The sequence below is a fragment of the Ochotona curzoniae genome, unplaced genomic scaffold, assembly GCF_017591425.1.
Source record: "Ochotona curzoniae isolate NIBS_2020 unplaced genomic scaffold, NIBS_Ocur_1.0 contig_820, whole genome shotgun sequence".
Taxonomy (NCBI): domain Eukaryota; kingdom Metazoa; phylum Chordata; class Mammalia; order Lagomorpha; family Ochotonidae; genus Ochotona; species Ochotona curzoniae.
In genome coordinates, this window is record NW_024466572.1 from 11,486 (window position 1) to 32,984 (window position 21,499).

At 45.3% G+C, this 21,499-nt stretch overlaps 1 long non-coding RNA gene across 2 annotated transcripts; it reads left to right on the forward strand.

The window, feature by feature from the left end:
- The first annotated feature begins 219 nt into the window (after nucleotides 1–219).
- LOC121164507 lies at nucleotides 220–6,542 on the forward strand. Of its 2 annotated transcripts, XR_005885118.1 has the most exons (4): nucleotides 220–257; nucleotides 490–776; nucleotides 2,893–2,955; nucleotides 5,850–6,542. It is a non-coding gene; the product is annotated as an uncharacterized LOC121164507 (long non-coding RNA). The 2 variants fall into 2 exon arrangements; XR_005885117.1 differs by lacking the exon at nucleotides 220–257 and having other exon boundaries at nucleotides 327–776.
- The last annotated feature ends 14,957 nt before the right edge of the window (nucleotides 6,543–21,499 follow it).

The following is a 21,499-nucleotide window of genomic DNA, read 5'->3' on the forward strand; positions in this document are numbered from 1 at the left end:
CTGGGTGCCAGTAGTTTCTCCCAGGTGTTTCACATTGATCTAGCAGGGTCTCAAGGACTTGGGTCATGCTCCATCCCTTTCCCAGGCCAGAGCAGAATGCTGGATCAGAAGTGGAGCATCTATGTTACAAACCAGTGCTGCTAATGGATGCCATTACCGAAGGGACCAAGGATTAGATTGAGGTGCCATGGTGGCTTCCCTGAGTTCATGGATTTTTTGCTGGGTACCTGTATTCTGCTATCTACAAGATCTGTGAGGTGTGTATTTTTAACTATTCATTCTATTTATGTGGTTATTTATTCATTCTTTTGTTTTATATGACAGACAGATCAACTGAGGAGGAGAGAGGTCTAAATTTGTTCCACTCTGCATTTGGCCACAATGGCTGTGGCTGAGACAGTCTGAAGCCAAGAAGTAGAAGCTATCTCCTGTTCTCCCTTGTGGTTGTCGGGGTTGAAGGACTTGGCATTCCTCTGCTCTTCTGTCCAGGAACTGGATCCAACATGGAGTACCTGAGACATGAAAGGACACCAATATGTGACACTGGTACCACTGGCCGAGACTTCTGCAAGAGCAGCCACTTGGCTAACTGCTATAATCTACTCTACTATACCTTTCTGGAGCCTTGGATGTCACACAGCTCTTGGTGTGTGCAAACTGGGTAGCAACCAGCTTCAGGCCCTGGCTGGTGAATTCCTTGACTTGAATCTGAGACTCAGGGCTGCAGAAGCATCTGAAGCTGCAGATCTCCAGATGCAGAATGGAGACCCTTCTTGGTGAGTGATGACATCTCTTCTTGTTTCCTGTTGTGATTTTTTTTTCTTCTGGTTTTGCTATGCCTTTCTAATTCAATTATTTGTTTTGTAATATTTTATGAAATGTGTGTACAAGCCCAGGAAGTCAATTATATAGTGGACAAGGATAATAGAAACAGAACATGAGAAGGAAGAAAGCTGGGAATTCAATCAGGTCATTGAATCTTCTTCAAAATCTGCCAGAGCTATACAGGAAAAAAGGCATTTTGTTGTCTCTTAAGCATGTTATTTTTCATTTAGAAAATGAGAAGGCCCTTGTTAGCACTGTAAATATAATTGTGAGCATTAACATTAACATTTAGATTTAATGTATGTGTATTAAAATTTATAGCAGTTCATCACTACACCATGGGTATGCTTCCCAAATGAATATGTCATCATGTATGAAACACAAGCTTATATATTTTTTCCTCCTTCACATCTTTATATGTAGTCACTTGGCAGTGCAAGGCAGGCAAGAAGAACTGGAAACTGAGTCTGGGTATACACAAACCCAGACATGCAGCCTTTCATTATTTTCTGATACCCTTGATTTTCTTCCCACTGGAAAAGTTTATAAACCTTGGGATTCATTGGAGGGAGAATTTTTTCAGAAGCAAATTTTAAAATTCAAATTTGAGACTCTGAACAAACTAATTTCAGACATGAAAATGAAGGCAAAGTTCAAAGAATCGGGAACCTCTCATCTAGAAAGTCAATTAATACTACTGAAATGTCCTGGAGTAGGTCAAAACAGGTGAAAGTGTTAATGTTTGAATAAACTTCCATGGGGATGAGAAGGAGTGCTGTTTCCAGAGGTAGAATCTTCCTGGAGTTCATTAAAACTTGAAAGTTGGAGATGGGAATGATGGAAGGTATACCAACTTTTTGAATTTGAGGTGCGAAGGAGAATCTTTGAGCTGTCATGATTATAAAGTTCAGGAAGAAATTAGAGCTAAATGACAAGAGCAAAGAGTGAATGATGCATGTGCAGCGTCAGGACACTGAGAGGGCAGAGGCTCTAATGCTGTGTATGCTGGAGATGATGTTCTCGGGAGCAGAAAGGCTCATGTTTGTTGATGACTTCTTATGTTGGGACCTTTTCCCTGATTTGCATGCCTGTGTCATGATAGGCATATAACAAGGGGAGGCATTGTTTCCCCTGCCTGACTCCAATAGCTCTTGAGAAGCTAACTTGGTGTATGTGTAACTATTCACATTGCTGTCTGCACAGGAGCCTCTTAGTCAGATGCCCTCTAGTGAGAGAGCTCAAGAGCTCCCTTCTGTTAGCCCAAATGCCTGCAGTGGCCAAGGCTGGGCCAGGCTAAAGCCAGGAGCCAAGGACTCAGTCCCAATCTCCCACATGAGTGACACTAATTTCACCCTTGTGCCATCACCTGCTGGATCCCAGAGTCTGCATCAGCAGGATGGTGAGGATCCATGACCTCAACCAGGCTCTCCATCTGGGATGCAGGTTAAGCAGCATCTCAGTTGTTAGGCCCAATGCCTGCCCAGAAACCAAGAGTCTTAGTACATGGACACTTAATTTAGGTTTTACATTTACAAAGATACTAAAAGTAACTGAGACCACTTGATTTAAGACTACTGTACATTGGACCAAGGGATGAAAAATAATGTGAACGTGGATACACTTTGCAAGGTGAGCATTCATGGATCCAATTAGAGTCTAGAATTTCACTGATGTTTGATAATTTATAAGAAACAAGGTAAAATAATGAGTCAGTCCATTGTGTTGATCACTATTTCAGGAGGATTAGCACAAAGGCAGACAGTGAATAGTTTCATACTTCAAAAACCAAACTGAGACCCAGCACAGTAGGCTAGTGGCTAAAGTACTCCCCTTGCACATATAAGGATCCAGTATGGGTGCTGGTTCTAATCCCAGCGTCCAGACGGCCTCACTTCCCATATAACTCCCTGCTTGTGACCTGGGAGTTTTTAGGGACATTTGCAGTATGAACCCTTAAATGGGGAAGATAAGCCCCCTCCACATTTCTGAAAAGTTTTTTTAAGGAGTAAACCATGGGCCCACCGTGGTAGTCTAGTGGCTAAATTCCTTGACTTGCCTTCCATCCAGCCGTGTTTAAAGAGCATTTCAGAATACACACAGAGACAGGCAACATCTGGACACATCTCTAAGGTATGTATGAACAATGGCAATGAATTGGTGATTGAGTTTATTCCTTTAGTTGCATGTCTTTGAAGGGAAGGGTAGAAGCTTTTTGTTAATGTTGATTTATTTTTGGGTGTAGTGGTTAATGTCCTCACTTTAAACCCACCAGGATTGCATATGGGCGCCGGTTCTAATCCTACGGCCCTGCTTCCCATCCAGCTCCCTGCTTGTGGCCTGGGAAAGCAGTCAAGGACGGCCCAAAGCCTTCAAATCTTGCACCTGCGTGGGTGACCAAGAGGAGGCCAAGGCCCCTGGGTTTGGATTGGTGCAACTCTGGCCATTGTAGCTGCTTGGGGAGTGAATCATCAAATGAAACATCTTCCTTTCTGTCTCTCCTCCTCTGCACACATCTGCCTTTCCAGAAAATAAATACATCTTTTGTAAAAGTTCAGGAATAAAAAGAATTGAAAAATAACTACAGTTTTGTCCAAAAAAGCTGAAGTCAGTGTGTATAAGAAGTCTGCAGTAAGTTCACAGAAATGTGAATTATTAAACCAAGCAGAGTTTTCCCACATTATTCCACATTTCACAAATGTTTGAAAGTAGCGTGATTCATCACAGAGATGTCATTTACTGTGTTGTAGTTGGATAGTTTTGAGATATTTGTTACTATGATCTGCACAGCTATGAAGATTGCTTTAGATGTGGATGGTTGTACCTAAGCATTTCCTTTGGTTTGTGTGGCAGTTAGAACTCGTGCAGCATAGGAGTGCTGCTGTGGTGCAGTGGGTGAAACCATGGCTTACACCACCAGCATTCATACCAGTGCCAGTTTGAGTCCCAGCTGCCTCACTTCCCTTCAGGCTGCCAGCAGGGGAGCCTGGATCCCTGGCACCTGTGTGGGTAATCCAGAAAAAACGCATGGTTCGTTAGGACAGTAAATGAGCCAGGAGTGAAGAGAAGTCATCTTTGGTTTTGTCTCCCCTTTTCTCTCTGTATTTTAAAAATACATACTTATATTCATGCTTTCTCTTGTTAATCTTCCCCTAAGTTCTATGTATTGTTTTTCAAGATTTATTTATTTTGTTGGAAAGGCAGATGTACAGAGAGGAGAGACAGAGAGGGAGATCTTTCTGTCGATCATTCACTCCCCAAGTGGCGGCAACGGCTGGTGCTGTACTGATCTGAAGCCAGGAGCAGGTGCAGGGTCCCAAGACTTTGGGCCATCCTTGACTGCTTTCCCAGGCCACCAGCAGGGAGCTGGATGGGAAGCAAAGCTGCTGGGATTAGAACTGGCACCCATATGAGATCCCAATGGGTTCAAGGTGGGGACCTTAACCATTACTCTATCATCCGGGCCCAGTTCTATGTAGTATAAATTGCCTTTGACTATGTGCATGACTCCACTGAATCTACTCCAGGAGACACAGTTACTTTCCTCTCACATTCCATATTGACGGGCAAATCTTTGGCCACTGTGTTATTTGATTTTACATAGCACTTGAAAGCATTGAGTGTTTTTAAGCCTGTTCTTCATAATGCAATATTGTTGTGTTATCCTCCGTAATTTTCTATTCAAAACAATTTTTTTCACTGTCAACTAAGAGCTCACCTATTCTAAAGAACATTTTTCTCCTCCAGATGATCATTTCTTTGATAAGGATTTTTTTTTGACTTAGCATCTGCTCCCTCTATTATTTTTCAAATTTAGTTGTGATAGCAGTTGATGACTCCACAATCCATATCTGGAATCTAGACTGCTCTCTTGGTCCCCATTTAATCCTATCATAGTCTCCACTATTATGCCGCCAGAATGTCAAACTTCACCATTGCTAACACCCCCCTGACACAATAATCAAAACAGATTCTCGTTTTTTTCTATGAACTATAATGAATTTCTGCACCATAGTGTGTAACCTGATATGAAATAATAATGCTTTTAATTTTTCCCTTGCTTTCATGCACCAATGCATATATCCATGCATTTCTACATATTAAATATTTCCAACTATTTCCTCTTAATTATTTCTGTAATAATGCTAGTTTGGACAGCTGTTGTCATCAACCTTAATTTCTCCCATCTTCCCAAAACCATTTTCAAGTCTTTGCTGGTTCTTTTGTCAAAATCCATTCACTACTTACTGCTTCTTCCTCTCACTCTAAATTCTCAAGGAATCTCTTTTGGTTTTAATTGGGACCTACCATTTCTTCGCATGATAGTAATTCTTTCAGGGAGGTAGACATTAGTCAAATGGTGAAGATACTGCCTTGGACACCTCCATGCCATGGTGGAGTGCCTGGCTCTATTCCCAAACCTGGCTTTCTGATAATGCTCAACACAGAAGCCTACAGGTTATAGCTCACATAGCCTATTCAATGCCACCCACATGGGAAAATGGACTTGAGCTCCTGGCTCCTGGTGTTTGACTGATATAGCCTGTGGTAGTGTAGGTATTTGGAATGTTATTTAGAATTTGGCTCACGCTCAGTCTCTCTTTCTCTCCTTCTCTGCCTCTCCATTTACAATAAATTTAAAAACTAGAATTTACTTTTAAACATGTTGAAATAATTCACAAGATAGCATAACTGTTCAACTCATTTTCAGGTAATTTTCACATGATCATCTAATCTCCTTGCACCAACATGGCAATAACTCTATTTCATTTTTAATAGTTCATCCATTTAAAAAATTAGGCTTTCACCTGAACTCCTTAAAAATTAATTATTTTCAAAGCGTCTGTGCTTTGGCTGCCACATAGGGTTCTCGATCCGAAGAAAAATTCTGAAAGATTTTTGTTGAATGAATAAACAAAACAATAAGAGACATGGAAGAAGTTTTTTAAAAAGCAAATGTAGTGTACAGTTTTTCAAAACCGATATGAAATATGTCAAAACTGATAGAACACATTTTATTTGTACAGCAATGAAAACCTAAAATTGCATGTCTGTAAGTGGGCCTCCAGAGCCCAGTGCAACAAGGAGCCCCACAGCCCCTTCCGGCCACACAGAACTTCCCAGGGTGAGGAGAGGAAGCACAGCAGGGCGCCCTGGTGTCCAGGAGGAGGAAGAAAAGGGTCCCCAAAGGTGGGGCGTCCAGCGGAGGAATCCTGCGTGGTGCTGACGCGGAGGGATTGGCCGCATGGTCACTTCCTGTGAGATGCTGCGGCCCTGCACCCTCAGTCAGTGAAGAGCCAGTGGAGAAAGAGGACAAGTCACTGGGTTCTCCAGAGAACTGTTCTCTTGCAAGAGATGCTCTGCGGGTTCCGGCTCCGGGAGAGGACGTAAGGGCTCATGGACTCCAGCTGAAAATCATCCTGCCTGCTGTCCACCTGCCCCCCACCTGGGGAGGGTCTCTCAGTGGCCGCCATGGTGGACATGGGGCCGGCTGTGTGCGAGTTGGTGCCTGGTCCCAGAGTGCCTGGTCTTTGAGCCTCGCTGGAGGACTTCATAGACCCACTGGGCTTCATCAGCACCATCCGACCTGTTACTGAAAACAAGGACACCTACAAGGTAAGACCCCCAAGGTCCAGGGGTCCAGGAAGGGGAGGTGGCAGCTTGGCCTTAGCACCTGTGTGGGAGTGCAGGTGGCAGCTTGTCCCCAAGAGCATGGGTAGTTTGGCCATCTCAATCACAATGGTGCAGGAGTGGAGGTGGCTGCTTGCCTTCCTGCGGGGCTTAGGAGGACGGGCCGTGGCTTAGCAATCAGTGAGGGTTCCAGGAGGCGAGGTTGCAGCTTGGCAATCTGCATGGGGTCTAGGAGGCCAGGTGTGGCTTGTCCCTAAGTGCAGGGTCCAGGAGGCAGGTGGTGGCTTGGTCCTTGGTGAGTGTTCCTGGAGGGCAGGCAGTATCTTGGCCCTTTGTGCATTGTCTGGGAGGGCTGGTGGCAGCTTGGTCATTGGCATGGTCCATGAAAGGCATGAGGTTTCTTGGCCCTCGGCATGGGTTCCAGAAGCGCAGGTGGCAGTTTAGTCCTCTGTCCTGGATGGGGAAGTGCAGGTGGTTGCTTCACCATCAGCATGGGGGCCATGAGGGCAGGCTGCGGCTTTGCACTTTGTGTGTTGTTTTCTGGGAGGGCTGGAGTCTTTGGTGCAGAGATGAGAGGGAAGCTGGGGCCTGGCACTCAGTGTCGTCTCTGGGTAAGTGGGCACGTGCCTCGGTTCACACTGTCCTGCAGGCCTGCTCCACTTGTCCTTGGGCCGTCCTCATTTTTCCTTCTTTCTCTCTCTCTCTTTCCTTTTTTTCTTATTTTAGTTAGTGGTGTATCAGTGTTACTTATTTTTCAATAAATCTGTTCTTCATTGATCTTTTATCGTTTTTCTATTTTGTTTATTCTCTAATTTCATTCCTCCTACTAATTTTGTGGTTCTTGTTGTTTATCTTTTATCTTGATGCCATTTATCTGATACCGTTCAGTTTCTTAGTGTAAGCGCTGGCTGCCATAAAAGTCCCTGTTAGCACTGCTGTTGTTGTGTCCCTTCAATTCTGATGCATTGTGCTATCTCCATTTGTTTACAGGAAGCTTTTGATTCTCCTTGATTTCTTCTGTGGCTCTTTGCTTAGGAGCAAGTTGTTAAGTCATTTGTGAGTTTACATATCTTTCAGATATTTGTAGGTTGTTAATTTCTCACTGAATTAGATTGTGATCAGAAAAGAGAAATGATATGGTTTCATTTTTTAAAAATTTATTGAGACTTTTGCTTTATATCTTAGCAGTGAAGCATGCTGAAAAAATTCCATGTGCTGATGAAAAGGATGTTTTCTGGAGGTGTGGAATGAGTTCTCTCAGATGGCAATGAAGTTCTGTTAGTCCACAGTATAGATTAGCTCTGTTGTTTCTTGGCTGATTTTCTGTTTTGTTGATCTGTCCACTGATGGGAGTGAGGTGTCGGAGGGGAGGGGACCGCTCCTTGCTGTCAAACTGCATCAGCTTCCAGGGATAGGAGATGGCTCTTTGATGACACCTTAGAGACCCCGATGTGAGGAAGAACATTCCCAGACTGTTGCTTGAGTGATTTGGACAGTTCTGACACATTGTTAGCTTTATTGCCTCATGGTTGAGAAGATCTTTTCCAGTTTCGCTGGCTGCCCAAGCCCACCTTAGTGCATCCACAGACCCGAGTACTTGCTGCAAGCTTGGTCAGGAGAATGGTCTGATCTGTTCTGCTTTCCATTTCCTGATGTGGCACTTGATGTCCCCAGCTGGCCCAGATGAACTGTGCAGTGGGGTACACTCTCCAAACATTGCACAGGCCTCAGCACCTGAGGAGGCCCCGTCCCCATTCTTGGGCTTCCATGAGTTTGTTTCTCTGCTTTTGAGTAAGCTCATGCTTGGTATTTTTAATTGCTTTTACGGCAACTTACCAATCTCTTGTAAGGAGAGAAAGGGAGGGAAAGAGAAGCAGGAAATTGGATGCCAAGTATAGCAGCTGGAACCTGAAACTGTCAGCTCTATGGGATCCTAGTGCTTGCAAGATGAGGATTTAGCCAATGAGCCATTGTACCAGGCCCTGGATCTCTCTCTATATTTAAGATTCACTTATTTTTATTGGAAAGAGTAGCACAGAGAGAAGGAGAGACAGAGATCCTCCATCCGTCATCCAATTTGCCAAATGACCATAATAGCTGGGGCTGAGCCAGTCCTTCTGGGTCTCCAGCATGAATGCAGGGGACCAAGGACTTGATCCATCCTTTATTGCCTTTGCAGCCACAAGCCAGGAGCTGGATGGGCGGTGGAGCAGCCAGGACACCAGCTGGCACCTGTTTGGGATGCCAGCGGCACAGGTGGAAGCTTAGCCTACTGTGCCATGGTGCTGGCCACCAAATCATCATGTTTTAGTTGAGTTTTTGTTTAAGTCACTTATTCCAGTGATTTGTTTTCCCTGAAAATTTCATTCTCTTTTTCATTTTCTGGATGAGTGGTTTTCTAGATAAAAGTAGTAAAAAGAGTTTCTGGTAATATTCTGGTTAAAGTGTATGTGAGGGCTACTGTTGTGGCGCAGTGCGCTAATCTACCTTCTGTAGTGCCGACATCCCACATGGCCATGTTGCTGTTTCCTCAGTTATCTTTGCTGCTCACTCGAGACCAGCTGTTTTAAGGTTAGCTAGTAGCCTAGAACCTCTGGGGCTTTCCTTTTGCTTCATCCTGTGTTGCAGGTCTTTGTTTTCCTTATGATTTTGCTGGATCATATGTTCTAGTATAATGAGGAAGAAGGTCAGTGGGAAGTGAAGTAGAAACTTGCTTCTTGAGGCCTGTGTGGTGTTGTGGATGAAATTGCTGCTTTTGTTGCCAGTGTGAGTCCTGACTGCTCTGCCTTCATCCAGCTGTCTGAGAATGACCTGAGGGGAAAAGTTGAAGATGGCCCAGTTCCTTAGATCCCTGCACCCATGCGGAGGCCCAGGTGGAGTTCCAGCTTCTGGCTTTAGTCTGGCCATTGTGGCCATCTGGGGAGTGGACCACTGGATGGAAGAAACGTGTCTGTCTCTTCCATGTTTGTTGCTTTTAGTTTTAAAATGTACACATACATGCATATTTAGTAAAAAGAATCTTGCTTTTGTGGAGAGCTTTTGTAATGGTGTGAGACTGAGTTGGTTTCGTGATAAGTAGAGCTGCTGCCTGCACAGCCGCCACCCCGTTGTTCAGGTCCTGGCTGTTCTACTCCATCCAACCCCTGCTGATGGCCTGGGACAATCACCAGAAGATGGCACAGGTTCTTGAGCCCTTGTCGTCTATATGGAAGACCTGGGTGAAGCTCCTGTGGATGGAAGAGCTCTTCTCATTTCACTTTTGAATAAGAGTATAGATTTAAAAAATTAAATTATGAATCATTTTAGTTCAGTAAAATGATGTGAAAGTTTGTTTCTTCGTTTCCATGATTGCTGCTGAGAGTGTTGCTGTGTTAACCCATTGTGACTTATTTGTAATTTATTTGAGTGGCAGAGAATCCAACAGGGAGACCTCCTTCCACTGATCACTGTCCACACGTCTGCAGTTCCTAGCGCAGGGCCCAGCCACATCCAGGAGTCAGGAACTCAGTCTGGGTTTCCATGTGAATGGAACCTGGCAGCTGAACCTCATCGGCTGCCTTTTATTTTGTATAGTATGAATAATTTAGTTAGAGACAGAAATTCGTCTGGTGTTCAAACCAGACAAGAGGTACACATAGAGTAAATCTGTTAAATGTCTAGTTTCAGTGTAGGCACTCTAATGTGAATTAAACTTTAGAGTTTAAAACTTTTGAGAGAGGGTTCAGTATGGTAGCCTAGTGGCTAAAGCCTTTGCCTTGAATGTGCCAGGATTCCACATGGGCGTTGGTTCTAATCCTGTTAGCCCTGCTTCCCAGCCCCTCTGCTTATGGCCTGGGAAAGCAGTTAAAGATGGTCCAAAGTTTTGGGACCCTGCACCCACATGGGAGACCCGGAGGAGGCTTCTGGCTGCTAGCTTTGGATAATTGGCTCAGTTCTAGCCGTGGCAGTCTCTTGGAGAGTGAATCAATGGACGGAAGATCTTCTCTGTCTCTTCTCCTCTCTGTAAATCTGACTTTGCAATAAAAATAAATAAGCCTTAACAAACAAACAAACAAGAAAAACTCCGTGAGAGGGACTGGCATGAGGGCTCAATGACTAAATGCTCACCTAGAAGTGCCAGGATCCCTTGTGGTTGAGTGTGTGTCCTAGTGGCTCCACTTCTCATACAGGTCCCCACTTGTGGTCTGAGAAAGAGGAAGAGGGTGGCTCAAAACTTTGGGACCTTATCCCCCTGTGGGAGAGTGAGAAGAAACTTCTGGCTCACCTCAGCTGTGGCCATTATGGCCATTTGGGTAATGATTCAGTGGAAGAACATCTTTTTGCCTCTATTTCTCTGTAAATCTGATCTGCTTTTCCAAGAAATAAAGTTTTTTTTTTTTTTTTTTTTAATTAAATTACTGTTTTGGAAAGTCAGATATACAGAGGGAAGGAGAGACGGAGCGAAAGATATTCTCTCTGCTGGATCACTCCACAAGTGGCCAGAACTGAGCCAGTCTGATGCTAGGAAATTCTTACATGTCTCTCACAAGGGTGTGGGCTGTCTTTGACTGCTTTCTCAGGCCAGAGGCAGGGAGCTGGATGGGATGTGGAGAGGCCAGGGCATGAATCAGTGCTCATATAGAATCCTGGCGTGTGGAAGTCGAGCACTTTACCCACTAGGTTGTCACTCTTGGCCCAAAAATAAATAAATCTTTTAACCCAAGATTTATTTATTTTTATTACAAAGTCAGATATGCACAGAGGATGAGAGACAGAGAACTTCTTCTGCCTGATGGTTCACTCCCCACATGACCGCAAAGCCTGGTGCTACGTGATCCAAAGCCCATGGCTCTGAGCCTCTTCCAGGTTTCCCACACGGGTACAGGATCCCAAGTCTTTGGGCCATCCTCGACTGCTTTTCCAGGCCACATTCAGGGAGTTGGATGGGAAGCAGGGCTGATGGGATATGAACATACACCCATATGGTATAGCAGCTCATACAAGTCTAGGATTTTAGCCACTAGGCCACCATGCTGGGCCCAATAAACAAATCTTAACAAGAAAAGCCACAAAGAAGCCTTAATAATCATTATCCATTTTTGTTTGCCTGTAAATATTACAGTTGTCACTGTTGTCATTTATTTGTTGAAATCTAAAATTGAAGCCCAGAGTAATTTATGTGTTAGCAGAGAATGTTTGACTCCGAGAGTTTTGGTTTCATTGACTGTTGGAGAATAGTTGACTGGTAATGGGAGGCCATTTGTGTCGTGTTTGAAGATTTAAGTGATAATAGCTTTTCTTTGAGATGAGTTGGAGAAGAAATTGTGAAAATCCTTCTAACCTGATTGAGAAGGCTCTATGCATTCTGAAGTGGGCTGAGTGGGAGAACCTGGGAAACTCTCCTAGTGGGTGGTAACTCTCACTGATGATCACGTGGTCCAGACATGGGGTTGGGCATGTTAGCAAAGTAGTTCCAACTGGTGGCTAATGTGTGGATTGGTTATGGAAAGGGGTGGACTGGGCAGGGCTGAGCAAGCCTTTGCTCACCAGCAAGAACAGAATTCACTCTGGAGCACAGGTCATGCCAAGCTGCCAAGCTAGACTCTTACATCGACTGGTTTGCATGATCCAGGGATGCCAGGCTACAGCATCTAAGACAAAGGCCAAAACAGGTGAGAGGCTATGCCAAGCTGGGTCAAAGCAACTGCTTGCATGAGCACAATCTATGGCTGGGAACAGGCATGTTTGGGAAGCTAAGAGGTCACCCAGGCTGGGTTGAGGCTCCCATTGTTGTGTGCCATAGCCGGAGTGGGGCCTGTGTTCTGGTTTGGATATGGCTGCAGTGTCCCTTGGCACAAGTGTAGACTGGGGTTGGCTGTACTGAGCCAGGGTAGACTCCAGCACCAACTGGTGCTCTGGAGGACCAGAGTAGGAGTAGGATGGACTCGGCTACGTCTAGGCCCCCTAATGAGCCACGTGTGAGTCGTGTCTGAGTGAGGATGAGCCTTAACTGGGCTAAAACATCCAACAGTAAGAACCAGAATGGGTTGAAGACCAGTTAAGAAAGGCTACTGTTCATGCTAGGACAGGAGGTGGACTAAGCAGGGCTGGCCCATGGACCCACTGAAGTGTGTGAAATCTGGCACTGGGAGAGCTTCTGATGGAGGAGCCTAGGAAACTCCTCTGTCAGAATAGAGTTCCTGCAGGTGAGGGCAAGAACCATGATAGAGAACAGCCCAGAGCAGGCAAGGAAAGGTACCCACCAGCATACATTAGGCATAGTTTGTGGGCAGACAAGACTGAACCAGTTCACATTACCCACTGGTGAATCAGAGCACTGGAATAGAGTGTGGTTGGAACTGGGTTCAGTTGCAACTCATACCATTATGCATAAGGGCTAGGACTGGGTACCGGCTGGACTGGGCTAGGCTGTAATCCTGCCAGTGGGAACTGGAATTGGGGTGGGCCAGGCTGGGCCAGGCTACAACACCTACTTCCAAATGCTGAGGTGAGGCGGGCCATGCCACACTGAGCTGTAGCATTCAATTAGCACACATGAGAAATGGGGGGCAGGGGACAAAGCTGGTAAGAGGGATATGGAATGCTACTCTGCTGGACCACTGCTCCCACTGGAGAGCATGATCAGACCAGGCAGGGCTACCAAATCTGCCGGCTTCATGTGAGCTAGATGAGGGAAAAGCCAGGCTGGGCTGACCGTTCCTACTGGTGCAAGCATAAACCCGAGTTGGTGAGTGTTGGTTGGGCTTTGTTGCAGCATCAGCTGGCAGAGGCTGGCACTAGGGGCTAACTGTGTCAAGTCAGACTGCAAAACTCCTGGAGAGTGTGTGATCCAGGGGTGAGAGTGGGCCCAGTAGGGAAACAGTGGGCACCTCCCTCTTGGGTTACCTCTCCCACTGGAGAGCATGAGAACCAGGACTGTGGTAGATGTGGCTGGACAGAACGGCACCCACAAGAATGTGTGTGGGCTGGATAGTGGGGCTGGTTGGGTTCAACTGGGCTTCAGTGCCCATTGACATGTATGACAGCTGAATGGGATGTGTCATAGACTGGACCAGTCTACTGTACATACTGGCAAGCACAGGAACCAGGACAGGGGCCAGGCCTGGTAGGGGTCATTACGCATTATTCAGACGAGGCTGCAGCTCCCATCAGTCTGTGTAAATGCCACATGTGTGTTGGGCAGGATCACACTGGACTGCAACACCCATTGGATCTTGTGTGGAGACAGGGGTGGAAACAGAACTGACCCAGCAGTTGCAACCACCAGCATGTGCATAAGCTGGTTGGGATGATGGACTATGCTGGACCCTGTACTGGCATGCAGACACAAAAGTCAGGTCTGAGATCACCTCCTGATGTGGTTAGGTTGTTTAGGGCATTGGTGGAGGATTGATGGATTTTCTGGTCTTTACCGAGATGTTAAACGCAAAATCCCAGAATTTGTGTAAATGAGTTGGTATAAGGTCAGTCACATCGGCAGCCACCAGCATTTTTCTCTTTGGTTAGAAGGAATGTGATTCCCCTGTTGTGTCCTAAGCTGTACACCTGCCCGTGTCAAGTGTAGCATGGTTTATGTAATGTACAAAGAATGTATTTTATTCCCTGATTTAAAGTCCCTGACCTTATATGGCCCTTGTAAAAGATGCTGGGCAGGGTTAAGTGGTGTCCTCTTGTTTAAGTCTCACAGGAGCATGATCAGTTCTAAGTGGAGGCTGCAGTCCACACTGTTGAGGCTTGGAGTTGGGTCTCCCTCTGTCCATTGTAGCTTTGCTGCAGTGCTGGCTGGTTTGGCAGGACGTCCCCAGGCAAGTGGCCACCTAAGTCAGTTGTTGTCACAGCAGAGTAGATGTGCTTGCTTTGTGAGTACTCCCAACCCACCCCCTAACCTTCAAAGTGAAGGGCAGTAGAGCAAGCCCTGGGGCTGCCATTGTCCAGCCTTTTCCAGTTGGCAGTGTTGAACTTTTATTTATTTTTTTTAAAGATTTATTTTTATTATTTTTTCATTGGAAAGGAGGATATACAGAGAGGAGAGACAGAGAGGAAGATCTTCCGTCCGATGATTCACTCCCCAAGTGAGCGCAACGGGCCGATACTATGCCGATCCGAGGCCAGGAGCCTCTTCTGGGTCTCCCACGCGGGTGCAGGGTCCCAAAGCTTTGGGCTGTCCTCGACTGCTTTCCCAGGCCACAGGCAGGGAGCTGGAAGGGAAGCGGGGCTGCTGGGATTAGAACCGGCACCCATATGGGATCCTGGGCGTGCAAGGCGAAGACCTTAACCACTTGCACCACCACGCCGGACCCCAGTGTTGAACTTTTAAACAACCTTTCATGAACACTTCCTGAATGGTTGAGAAGCTGTGAAGCAGTGTTGTTTACTGCCATGGTGCTTTCCTCTGGTTAGTTTCTTCTTGTAAGTAAAACCTGTTTTTTGAATATTTATTGTTTCAGCAACCAGAGCTGAAGCAGCAAGGGCAGCCCAAATATTTGAGCTACCAGCTCCTTCCTCCCTGGAGGTAAACCTAGACACCTCATGGGATTCAGGTTTCTAAACACTGTGGCTACACTAAGCACATGCTTGCGCTGGAGTGAAAGAGGAATGTTGTTTTTAAAGGAACTTTATTAATTGAGAAGCAGAGCAACACAGTAAGTAAATGACAGGGAGAGGAGCCTTCCACCCACTGAATTATTCCCCAAATGGCTGTTAAAGCCCGGGCTGGGTCAGGTTGAAGCCATGAGCCAGGAACTCCAGCTGGGTCACCCCAGTGTGTGGCAGGGGCCCAGGAATGTGGGTGCTGTCTTCTCAGAAACAGTAGAAAAAAACTGGAAAGGCGGATGTACAGAGAGGAGAGACAGAGAGGAAGATCTTCAGTCCAATGATTCACTCCCCAAGTGAGCGCAACGGCCAATACTATGCTGGTCGGAAGCCAGGAGCCTCTTCTGGGTCTCCCACGCGGGTGCAGGGTCCCAAAACTTTGGGCCGTCCTCGACTACTTTCCCAGGCCACAGGCAGGGAGCTGGAAGGGAAGCAGGGCTACCGGGATAGAACTGGCGCCCATATGGGATCACGGGTGTGCAAGGCGAGGTCCTTAACCACTGCGCCACCACGCCGGGCCCTAGATTTATTGTTTGAAAGGCAGAATTACCAGAGAGGAGGAGAGACAGAGAGACAAAGATCTTCCATCCAGTAGTTCACTTTCCAGATGTCAGCATCCAGAGTTAGGCTGGTCTGAAACTGGGACCAGGAGCTTCTTCTAGGTCTTGGGCCACCCTCTGCTGCTTTTTCCAGGCTACATTGGAGCAGCCAGCACTCCAGGTGATGCCACAGGTGGAGGCTTAGCCTGTCCACTATGGCGCTGGGGTGGAATTGCTAGGACTGAATTAAGATTTAAGTCTGGGGACTGGCATGGTCGCCTAGTGGTTGAAGTCCTCGCCCTGCACATGCTGGGATCCCATATGGACACCAGTTCTAATCCTGGCAGCCCCTCTTCCCAACCAGCTCCCTGCTTGTGGCCTGGGAAAGTGGTGGAGGATGGCCCAAAGTCCTGGGACTCTGCACCCACTCGGGAGACTTGGACGAAGCTCCTTGTTCCTGGCTTTTGGATTTGCACAACTCCGGCCATTGTGCCCACTTGGGAGAGTGAATCGACAGATGGAAGATCTTTCTCTCTGAATCTCCTCTTCTCTATTTATGTGACTTTTCAATAAAAATAAAATAAAAAAGATTTAAGTTTTGTAGTTAGGCTAGAATTGAGTGAAGGAAGAAGACTCATTTACAAAGTGGAATGGATATAAAATTCCAAGCCTAGTGGTAATAGGGAAGAAAGTTTGTCAGCATGATTGAGGAAAGGACTGAGCAATGAACAGTGTAAGAATACATAAAGAAGCTTGCATCTGCTAGAATGTTTGTGGTTGCAAATAGAGTAACCATGACTGAAGACTGCAACTGATTTGTGAAGTGGGAAGCTGATGGAAGGTGGCTTCTGGTAAGTTTGACAGCTCAGTGCTGGATGCTATTAACTACTCTGAGCACAGGGTAGATCTTGCAGCGCCAAGGTCTGCGTGTTAAGTATGAGAAAGATTATTAGGAGAATCACAATTGGAAAGCACGCTGGAGGGACCAGCGTTGTGGAATAGATAATGATGCTGCCACCTGTAGTACGATATCCAGATCTGTGTACTGGTTTGTGTCTGTGCTGCTCTACTTCCAGTCCAGCTGAGCTCCTTGTTAATGTGCCAGGGAAGACAGCAAAGGGGGTTGCATGCACATGGGAAACCCAGAGAAAGCCTTGGGCTCCCAACACGAGCCTGATCCAACCGTGGCCATTTGGGGAATGCAACAACAGATGGAAGATCTCCCTCTCTGTGTGTCTCTGTAACTTTGTTTTTCAAATAAATAAGTGAATATTTTTTAAAAAAACTTATTTTGGGCCTGATGCAATCTCACTGGCTAAATCTTTCCCCTTGTGGATCTCAGGATCCTATTTAGATGCTGGTTCCTGTCCAGGCTACTTGACTGAGAAAGCAGTAGATGTTGCCCAGGTGCTTGGGACCATGCACCTGCTTGGGAGACCAGAAGAAGCTCCAGGCTTTGGATTGGACCAGTGGATGGAAGATCTTTCTGTCTCTCTTTGTTTCTGTAAATCTGGTCTGTCTTTCAAATAAAATAAATAAATCTTAAGGAAAAAATAGCTAATTCTTAATTAAAAAAAAAGAGGAAATGGAAAGGCTAGTAGTACAAGTGCATTTTCCTGGAAGGCGAGAAAAAGAACTCTGAGGAAATGTGCATGATGAAAAAGGAAGAGCTTTTGATTTTAGACATAGTTAAGGCATAGTTATAACAAATTCAAACTATCCCCAAACCTACACACAAGCATTTTGTTACTGTATTGAAATGATCAGTGATCACACCCCCCCCCCCTTTAAGGAACACCACCATATTTCCAGGTTTTTCATGTTTTGTATCTTAAACCCTCTTTCTGTTCTGATTGCTAGGGAGTGGTTATCCTTAAATTGTTGGTTGCTCAATATTTTAGCTTCGTATTGAATGAGGTGGAAGTAAAAAATCTAGACCCAGAAATGTATGTTTCTGTCATTGCAATTTTGGATTTACCCTACCTATAGTTAAGGTATTTGGAATACTGCTGCTTTTTTTTTTTTTAGATTTATCTGTTTATTTGTTTTTGTTGGAAATGCAGATATACAGAGAAAAGGAGAGACAGAGTGTTTCCACTCTACATTGTAGAGTTCACTCTACAATGGCCAGGGCTGAGCCTACCTGAAGCCAGGAGCCAGGAGCATTTCTGATGTAGGGGCCCAAGGCTTTGGGTCATCCTCTACTGCTTTTCCAGGTCATAAGCAGGGAGCTGGATAGGAAGTGTGAACTGGATGCAGAGTGCAGCAGTCAGGACTTGGACCAGCACCAAAGGCAGAGGATGCCAGCACCAGAGGCAGAGGTCCAGCCTACAACACCACAGCCCTGGCCCCATGTGTTAGAGCAGTTTTAGAAAGGTGAAATCAGCCCATGATAATGTGTTTGAAGTAGTGTTTGGAATGCTAATGTAGGCGTAATGCCACAGATGAGGCTATTTGAATTTAATATCTAGCTCTCCTGCCTCCAGCTTCTTCCTCCTCCTTGTTGTCTTCCTCCGCCTCTTCCACCTTTTTGTTGTTAAGACTTATTTTTATTGGAAAGGCAGATTTACAGAGAGGAGAGACAGAGAGAAAGATCTTCTGTCCACTGAGTCATTCCAGAAGTGGCTGCAACGGTCAGAGCTGAGCTTCTTCTGTGTTTCCCACACGTGGTGCAGGGTTCTAAGGCTTTGGGCCATCCTACTGCTCTCCCAGGCCACAAGCAGGGAGCTGGATGGAAAGTGCAGCAGCTGGGACACAAACCTTTGCAGCATGGGGATACTAGCACTTGCAAGGGGAGGATTAGTCAATTGAGTCATCACCACCTCGTTTGTTTGTCTCATCTTTTTACTTCTACAAAAAGATTTTGGTGCATCATGTCAGAAATGATCTGGTGCTGATTGGACCGCTGATTGCTGGTTGTTAGCACCTTAACCAAGAAATCAAAGATACTATCTACCACAACTCTTCTATTTTAAGTTTACCATTTTTCACTTATAAGAAATTATTCTTGGAGTTACTGTGTAAAAATTTATTTTTCATTTGAATTCACGTATTTGTAGTATATTCTTTGTCTAAATACATAGGAAATGACAAGTGATGTTTTATTTTCTAAAGACTTAGAATGAAGAGAAAGAGAGAATTCGTTGGTTTGATGGTTTACTCCCCAAATGGCCTTGACAGTTGAACCCCAGGCAAGGACCTCTAGCTGGGTGCTCCCCATGGGTGCTTTCCTGGGCAATGAGGTGCCTTGGTAATGACAAGGGAGCTAGATTACAAGCGAGGCAAGTGGGATTTGAACTGGAGCCTGTATGATGCCAGTCCTGCAGATGACAGCTTACCCCAGTGCACCATGATGCTGGTCCCTAGGTAGTTGTTTTCAAATGCTGTGATTCCTTTTATTAGTTTGCATTCATTTTTCATTCAGATTTTAAGTGTTTGATCAAAAGGTGTTTTTCTAACCCCTAAGTGTATTAATTTATGATAGATTTTTGGAAAACTCATTTAAAACATAATGAATCTGGTATAACTATATTCAGAAAGTCTATTTTTAAAGTTTAGTTATTTATTTACTTGTTTATTTGAAAATGAGGTGGATAGGGAGAGAAATCTTCCGCCTCCTGGTTTGCTCTCCGTATGGCCACAGCATCCAGAGGTGGGCTGGTCTCAGGTCAGGAGACTCTTCCGGGTTTCCCACATGGGTGGGGGACTGAAACACCTGAGGCATCCTCTGCTGTTTTTCTCAAGCCATTTATGGGGAATTGGATGGGAAGTAGAGCAGTTGGGACATCAGCTGGCTCCACATGGGATACAGGCCTAATAGGCAGGCTTTACCTGCTAAGCCACAATGCCAATCTAGTATCCTTTTAATTCACTAATAATTAATTAGTGTCTGTCACATTAGCTTAGTTTCCTTTTTTGCTGAAACATTTGAAAGTAAGTTGGTGACATAATGCTTTATCCCTTATTTTTGGCATGCATCAAAAATAAAAGACCACTGCAATATGACCATGGTAGTGTGCTCATATTTAGCAAAGTTAACAGTTTTGCTGCTGCTTCTCCTTTTTTAAAATGGCACATCAGATTTACAGAGACACAAAAAGATCTTCCATCCACTAAATCACTTCCCAAATGGCCACAACTGCCATAGCAGAGCCCATCAGGAGCCCCGTCTCCCAGGTGGGTGCAGGGCCCAAACCTTTGGACCACTCTCTGCTGCTTTCCCAGGTTGCAAGCAGGGAGCTGGATGGGAGGTGAAGCAGCCAGGACACTGTCACAGCACATACGGTATCGTAGTGCTTGTAGGGGAAGGATTAACCAATTGAGCCACTGTGCCAGGACCAGTTGTTTTACAAACCACACCCCCCCCCTTTTTTTTTTTAATTTCCCTACCTGGACTTTTCTCAAGAATGGAGTCTTGTGGCTGGATTTTTTTTTTCATGCTCAGCAGCATATTATAAAGTTCATCTATGTTGTATAAGTATGGGAAGTTATTCCTCTTTATAGCCAATAATATTGTTGAAGATTATATTTTATTAATTGATAAAATCATTAGGTGTTTTCACAGTTTGTTATGAATACTGCTTCCATTTATATAGTTTTAAAAATGTTTTGATTTGTAAATCAGAGAGAGAAAAAGCGAATTTTCTATCTGCAGGGTCACCTGTTCACAAGAGGCTGTAATGGCTGGAGCTGAGCTGATCTGAAGCTAGTCGCCAGAAGCTTCTTCCAGGTCTCTCATGTGGGTGCAGGGCCCAGGCTTTGGACCATCTTTTGCTGCTTTCCCAGGCCACAGCGGGGAGCTGGCTCAGTAAATGTGGACCAGCCAAGACTGGAACTGGCAACCCAACGAGATGCCAGCACTGCAGGTGGAAGCTTAGCCTAACATGCTGTGGCCCCAGCCCTGTGTTTTTGTGAACCTGTTATCAGAGTGGAATTACTGGAGCATATAGTCATTGTATCTGATTATTTAAGGAAATGCCCATTTCTAAAAGTGACCACAGCGTTTTTCCATTCGTTCCTTCCAGCAGTAAATGAGGGTTCCAGTTTGTCTCCTTCCCTGCCGACACTTGCTGTCCGTCCTTCTGATTGCAGCTGTCCTAAGGAGTTAGTGGTATCTGCATGTGATCTTGGTTTACACTTCCCTGATGACTATTAATACTGAGCATCTTTTCTCATGCTTATTGGCCATTTGTATATTTTTCTTAGAAAACTGTCTGTTAAGGTCATATACCAGTTTTAAATTAGACCTTTTATAATAGCACTTAACTAGAGCCTGGTGCAGTAGTCTCGTGGCTGAAGTACTCACCTTGCATGCAGCAGGATCCCGTGTGGTCATTGGTTCTTATCCTGGCTGCTCCACTTCCCGTCCAGCTCTAGCAGTAGAGGACAGTCTAAAGCCTTGGGCCCCTGGACCCTTGTGGAGACCGAGAAGAAGCCCCTGGCTTGGCTAGGTTCTGGCCATTGCAGCTCTTTGGGGAGTGAACCAACAGGTGCAAGAACTTTCTCTGTCTCTTCTCTCTGTAAATCTGACTTCCCAATAAAAATAAGTAAATCTTCAAAAAAAAAGGAGTAGTATTCCAGGGTTATGAAGGTATGCTGCTATACTTGCTTCTAACACTTTTATAATACCTAGTGCATGTTTCAGTCTTTGTTCATTTTGCATTACTTTTTACTTTTAATTTGATGTAAAGAGCCAACATTATTTTTACCACAGATGGTGATATAATTGTCACCTAGCAGATACAGATGTGGCCATGATGCTGGCAATCCACGTGGTGCCCATTCAACTCCCATAAGTGTACTTCTGATCCAGCTCCTTGCTACTGGCTGAGATAGCCTAAGGACCTGGGCCCCTTCTACCCTGTGGGAGACCTAGATGAAATAATGAGGAGTGAAACAAATCTGCTTCTCCCTCT